The sequence below is a fragment of the Amblyomma mixtum genome, chromosome 4, assembly GCF_055824585.1.
Source record: "Amblyomma mixtum isolate Tamu chromosome 4, ASM5582458v1, whole genome shotgun sequence".
Lineage (NCBI taxonomy): Eukaryota > Metazoa > Arthropoda > Arachnida > Ixodida > Ixodidae > Amblyomma > Amblyomma mixtum.
This window is the reverse complement of record NC_143015.1, coordinates 69,493,086-69,499,959: the sequence shown is the minus strand read 5'-3', so window position 1 is coordinate 69,499,959 and position 6,874 is coordinate 69,493,086. Positions and strand designations below refer to the sequence as shown.

Here is a 6,874-nt window from a genome sequence, read left to right as displayed (position 1 = left end):
AGACACTGTCGTGGTCAGCCAGCACGAGACTGGCTTCGTCAGATTAAAATTCCCGCAACATACACAACGGCTCTAGTCTTGAGAGCCACTCAGGAGGCTCCGCAGCTGCTTTTTGGATGGCAAGAAACCAGTCCATTCTTTCCCGAAAATAAATTCGGGCCGGTCGTGCGTCTTTGTCACAATGGTAGCCTGCCATTCTGGAGCGCCATATACAGTGGAGGCCCAAGAGCATTATGAGATCAAAAGGTGCCCCATCCTCATCATCAGTGCTTAAATAGCGAATTCCGTGCGCATCAAGTGGTAGCTCTTTCTTTATGGTCCTTTGTAACACGTCCCAAAAATAAACCCCTTCCCAGCAATGCAAAAAAACATGGTCTGTTATTTCAGGCTGTTTACAAATTGAGCAGTTCGATCCCCACGGAAAAAATAAATCCTTTCCCTCTAGAAACTTTTTAACTGGTAACGTCCCGGTGTGTAACTTAAAAAAGAAAGTCTTTACTCCTGGTGGCACCTGCATTTTCTTCACCCTTTTTAAAACATCCCCTCCCGGGCCTCCACTGTACAAGGCCCTGTACTACATGGGATCTGGGAAAACAATATCACAAAGATCATTGTTCAACTTTTCCCTTTTACTTTTCCACAAATAATCGGTGGAAAAACGTGCCGAAAGAAACCGAACGCTTGCTACAATCTGTTTATAGTAACCAAAAGTTCCACCAGAGAGCTCTTCTGTGGATGCCACAAACTCCGGCAGCAATCGGCGCAGCTTCACTTGGCACACGGTGCGCAAGAACGGGTCTGTGACGTCGCGAAAAAACAAAAAACGGTTCACCAGCTGCCTTAAAAAGAGGTGCCCTAGCCCTGGCCCCCCGTCTTTTAACCGCCGGAACAGGTTCGTTCTGCTACAACGTTCCCATTCGGACGCCCATATGAAAACTGCAAAAATCCTGTGTAGCTTCTGAACGTTCGCACGCGAGCAATGCAAAACCTGCATCACATACCAGAGTTTGCTAATAAAAAAAAGATTGCAGACTGTAGCTCTGGCGAAAATTGAAAGGCTGGTGCCTTTCCATTTCCCAGCTCGGTCACGTGCGTCTTTAGTTTGCTCTTTCCAATACTCCTCGCTATCGCGATAAGCATCGAGCGGAACGCCCAAATACTTGCCCGGGGTCGTCGCCCACGGTACGTTGGCGAAATGGTCCGGGTGGGTTGGCCACCATCCATGCCAGAGCCCAAGGCACTTGGACCAGTTAACCCCGCTACCTGTGACTTCGCTGAACGCACGTACACACCCGACAGCTTCCCTTATTCTCCCCTGATCAACCGTAAATACTGCAACGTCATCTGCATAGGCCAGCAGCTTAACTTCAGCTGCTTGTAACCTAAAGCCATTAATACTATTGTTTTCTATGATTTTCATGCACAGGGTTTCGATATAAATACAAAACAAGAGAGGGCTGAGGGGGCAGCCCTGACGCAACGAACGCTGCACGCTAATGGGGGCCCCCAGACTCTTGTTAACGATCAGTCTTGTCGTGCAGTTTCGATACGCCAGGGCTTCACCCTTACGGATAACTGAGCCGACGTTCACATGGTCTAAAACGGTAAACAAAATTTCATGGGAAACACAATCAAATGCCTTTTCGAGATCAATCTGAAGCATCGCTACTCGCCCCCCGATGTCGTCACAGCTTTCAAGCACACTGCGCGCTTTGTGAATGTTGAAAAAAATTGAGCGCCCTTTGATTCCACATGTCTGGTGGGGTCCAACAATATCCGATATCACTGTCTGCAGTCTTCGCGCCAATACCTTCATAAAAATTTTGTAGTCCACATTAGTGAGTGCTATCGGTCGATACGCTGTAACCAATTGTAATTTCTCTATTGCGTGTTGCGTAAATCAGAGAAAATCGAAAAAAAAATTCTCTCGGCTTAACCGCGCGTTTGTTTGGGCTCAAATTTCGCACAGAGGTTGCATTTGGTGGTCAGTTTTGTTTATACTACATTTAGGTGGGGTACTTGCCTGATTCAGTCAGAATTATTTGGAAATCCCCATCGTCTGTGGCGACGGAGAACCAAAATCGAAAGACTTCGCAGCAATGGTACCCGTATCGCCATCTCGCACCCACCGGAGAAACCCAGCTGTGCTAAGTGGAGAGCTCGTTTCTCCGATGGCTGCGAGATGGCGCTACGCGTACCATTGCTGCGAAGTCTTTCGATTTTGGTTCTGCGTCGCCACAGACGATGGGGATTTCCAAATAATTCTGCCCGAATCAGGCAAGTACCTCACCTAAATGTAGTATAAAACAAAACTGACCACTACATGCAACCTCTGTGCGAAATTTGAGCCCGAACAAACGCGCGGTTAAGCCGAAAGAATTTTTCTTAGATTTTCTCTGATTTGCGCAACAGTCGGTATATCATCCGTTTTAGGTATGAGCATTGTATGGGAGGTCCCAAAAGACGGAGGCAATACGTTTACTTCATAGGCTTCATTGAACATTGTACACAGCACTGGGGCAATTTCGTGCTTAAATTCTTTATAAAATGCCGCACTGAGCCCATCTGGTCCTGGTGATTTTCCTAGGTTTAACTGATCTATCGCGTGCTCTACCTCGCTGTGAGTTATTGCTAGTTCCATTCTCTTTTTGCTTTCTTCGTCAAGCCGTGGCATTGCACCAAGAAACTGGTGCGTAAAGGCTACTGCGTCTACAGGAGTCGATGAAAAAAGCCTCTGGTAGTATTCGTTAAAGGCTTCTTTGATGTGGTCAGTGTCTGCCGATAAGATAACCCCCCCCCCCCCCCAATCTATTTTATCGATGTGATTTCTTTCAGCGCGCGCTTTTTCTAGACCAAGAGCACGTTTCGATGGCGCTTCGCCAGCAGTTATGTCTTCCGCCCTCGCCCTCACTAGTGCTCCGCGATAACGCCGTTCTTCCATAAGCTCTATCTTTTGTTTTGTTTTCCCGACATCTTCTATCCATTTCCCAGGCTCTTTGCATTCCTGCTTCATCAGCGTTTGAAGCAGTGCCCTTAGCTCAGCTTCGTCTTGTTTTTTCTTATAACGGATACATGTCGCCCTTTCTATTGCTTTGATTTTTAAAGATTCTTTACTTAGCTCCCACTGTTGCCAAATCTTCAGGTTCTTGCGCGGGTTTATTTTCCCTATTTCATCCTTTACTGCTCTGCAGTAGATATCGTCGTGAAGAAGCGTGTTGTTTAGCTTCCACATTTCCCACGAAAATGCGTTGCTTCGGTTCACACTCCCCAGGCAGCACTCAACTAAACAGTGGTCTGAGAAGGAGACTCCCACAACTTCATAATGGTTGCAATCAGGGGCAAGGTCGACTGATGCGTAAATGCGGTCCAGCCGTGCATGGCTTGAGCCCTGGAAATGAGCGAACTGCACTGCCCGCGCACCCTCAATAAGTTCAGCCACATCCTCAAGGTTTCCGTTCTCGATCGTTCGCATCAACACTTCAGTGCTCCTGTCTCGAAACCCCCGGATGCTTGACTTATCGCGCGCATTAAGAACACAATTGAAGTCGCCTAATACAATGAGCCGCCTCTCCCTGCAAAGGCGCTCTTGGAGGCTTTGGAAAAAGGCAACCCTTTCCTCAACCACATTCGGCGCGTACACGGTAACAATGCGCCACTCAGTGCCGTTCAGACAAAAAATTACCGACGATTACGTTACTTCCTAATGCGAAATTTGAGCGAAGCAAATAAGCTGTTTCACCTTTTCGATAGTGAGTCAACCCCAGCTGCGGAGTTGGTTTCAGGGACAACGCCGCCGATGCCGACACAAACAATATGATACCCTCGCTTCCGCAGCGCTAAGAACCAGGTCTAGCCGTGGGGACGTGGTCACGTATTCGTCGACGTGCCGGGGCCTACGTGAAATAACCGGCGCGTCGGCAACTGAAGAGCACCCTATCCGCCACACAAAAACAGGGGGGGGGGGGGGGGACCCTTTCCTCCTCTTTCTGCATGGCGGCGACGGTGTTCTATGCAGTCACGTTATCTTGACTCTCTAGCGGCGTCAGCGGCATCCAGCGGTATCAGTCGGTCGCTGCTAGCGCTGGGGGGATGAAAGGGGGGCGGAGCTGGTTACGAGGCCGACGACAACGCCGACGACGACGCGAAACCCAGGAACGGACGCCAAAGAGCTGCGCTCTAAAATCAAGCGCAATACACCGGCCAGACACACACGACAAATAAGCCTGCACCTCTAGCCCCGGCATCTTCTTTACAAAAAGCACGCAGCCAGCCGATGTTCCCACTGCTTGACTGACGACAGCATAAAATCTAGTCGTGAAACGTCGCAACATGCTGTCGGTTCCTTCGTTGCCGTCCACTTTCGTCTCCTGCACGGCCAATACATCTATCTCGCGCTCTGTAATAAGTCGGGACACCTGACCTTGTTTTTTCCTTGCCGCCAGGCCCCTCACATTCAATGTAGCGACTCTAAAGGCGGAGGCGGGAGCCATTTTTACGCAAGAGGAAGGAACCAACAGCATGGTGCTTACCTTCCACGTCTAGCGCGCAGCTAGACGCCACTGTTGTCGCCGGTATCATCCGGCGCAAGTACATCAGTCTTCTCGAGTAGTACCTTGTCTGCGGAGGAGTACCGTTTGTCGGCCGCATAGTTTGGGCGTGGCCTGAACGACGAACGCCGGGCTTGAGTCGTCTTTGCAGGGGGCTCCTCGACGCCGGGTGCTACCACTTTGCCTCCTTCGGGGCTGGCCTGGTCATGGGGACGCTTCGCCGGGGTGGTAGCGGGGGGCGTGACGCTTGTTGTGCGGGCGCCGGTATTCTCGTGGTGGTCCTCGTTCAGGTCCTTTCCCTCGTCGACCACGGGCTCTGATGGGCACGCCCCGTTCTCTGACGTCTCGTTAGAGACGCCGAGGGAACCTCCCGTCGGCTGTTGGCTCTCTGGTTCGTCGCCCGCTTTGGTGTCGTCACTGGGAGTCCCAGACGTCGCAAGCGTAGAAGCCGACTTGCCCGCCTCGTCCGTACCAGTGGCTGCTTCCTCCGCCTCGGTGATGTCCATGAGTTCCGCAGTGTCGTTCGCCTTTCCGAGCCCGGTAGCTGACGCGTAGGTACGGACGCAGTCCGCGTCCACGTGTCCGTAGCGCCTGCACTGGGAACACCTGGGCACCTTGCAGTCGCGGCGAACGTGACCCGTGCCGTGGCAACGCAGGCACTGCATCGGTCGCCCAGGGACAACAACGAGGGCCAGCTCACCGGCTACTCGGACCTTGTGTGGCAAATCATCCACCTTAATTCCCGGCTTCAACTTCAGTAGCACGGTCCTGGTGGTCGAGCCTTTCTCCTTCATGCCTTGGACACGCCAACGCTCCCGCGTCACCTCCGTCACGTTGCCGAACGCCGCGAACGCAGTCCGAATGTCGTCGTCAGCCACCCCGTGCAGCATCCAATGCAGGCGCAGCTTTACCTGCTGATCTTCAGGGTCGAAAATAATGCACCGGCGCCCTTTCACTTGTAGCTATTTGCAGGCAGCAAGTTTCTTCCCAGCTTCTGACGTGCTCATCGTCACCGCCCACACGTGGTTAATCTGATACGCCCCCAACGCCACGACGTCGGAGAGCGTACCAGCGTTGGCCAGGGCATCCCGAAAATCTTCCACCCTGTAGGGCCTCGCTCGCACGTCGCCGTGAAGAAACACCGTGTTAAGAACAACACGTCCTGTAGGAAGGGTAGGCAAAACTATCTCGTATTCCTTATCTGCGTCGGCAGCAAACCTGTTTCCGCGGCCAGCAAGTGCCGCTATCGCCGCTCCGCCGGAGCTCATGATCCTGCGTCCGTCACGCTCGGTGGCCGGAAGTAGAATGAGGGGAGCCACCGGTGTTGGCCATGGCAGAGAATTCTACTGCCAGTAAATCTGCCGGCATGGAGAGAAAAAAAAGTAAACCTCCCCGTCGGGGAATCGAACCCCGGTCTCCCGCGTGACAGGCGGGGATACTGGCCACTATACTAACGAGGATTTTTTTTTTTTCTTTATTGCCGATTTTGACGTACAAATCAAGAGGTTACAAGAAATAAAACATGGCGGCCACACTTCGGCCGACACGACTTTAAAATTTTTTGAGCGACATTAATCCATCTAGTACAGTTATCCATTGTGGTGGATCAGGCAGTGCGTTGTACACATTTCTTAAGCGCACAACGCTCTCAATGAAATGTTCGCGAACCGGGCGAACAACCAAGTCCGCGTGTTCGAACTGCATTCGTGTTTTCCACACCGCGTGGAGGCCCAGGACCATAATGAGGTCATAAGGTATTTCCTCTGAGGGATTCACAGGCAAGAAACGTTTCCGTACGGATCGAGGGGTAACTGTTTTTTTAAAGTTCTTTGGAGTACATCCCAATGAAAGATCGGGTCCCAGCAGTCTAGAAATACGTGTTCTATTGTTTCGGGTTTCTTGCATAAAAAGCAGTCAGTGTTCCAGGGAATGAAGAGTCCTTTATCGTGAAGCCAGGTCTTAACTGGGAGGGTGTTTGTATGTAACTTGAAAAAGAACGATTTGGCGGAGGGTAGTATAGGCATTTTCTTCACTCTTTTTAGGACGTCCTGTCCTGGGCCACCGCGATGTGGAGAACGGTACAAAGGTACAGGGAGCATGACATCTACAAGTTCTCTGTAGAGTTTTTTCTTTGTAACGGTTGACAGGTACTGCTGGGAAAAACGTACATTCAACAGCCTATACGATAAAACAACTTCATGCAGGTATCCAGTCACCCTTCCGCACATATTTTGCACAGACGAGACTACGAATCCAGGCAGAAGTCTATACAGTCTTACTTGTATAACTGTGCGCAGGAAGATATCATTCTGATCCCGTAAAAAAAC

The 6,874-nt window shown here is 51.0% G+C and overlaps 1 non-coding gene across 1 annotated transcript; it reads right to left on the bottom strand.

Moving 5' to 3' along the window:
* Positions 1-5,935: 5,935 nt before the first annotated feature.
* TRNAD-GUC (transfer RNA aspartic acid (anticodon GUC)) lies at positions 5,936-6,007 on the bottom strand. Its single transcript has one exon. It is a non-coding gene; the product is annotated as a tRNA-Asp (tRNA).
* Between the last annotated feature and the right edge of the window lie 867 nt (positions 6,008-6,874).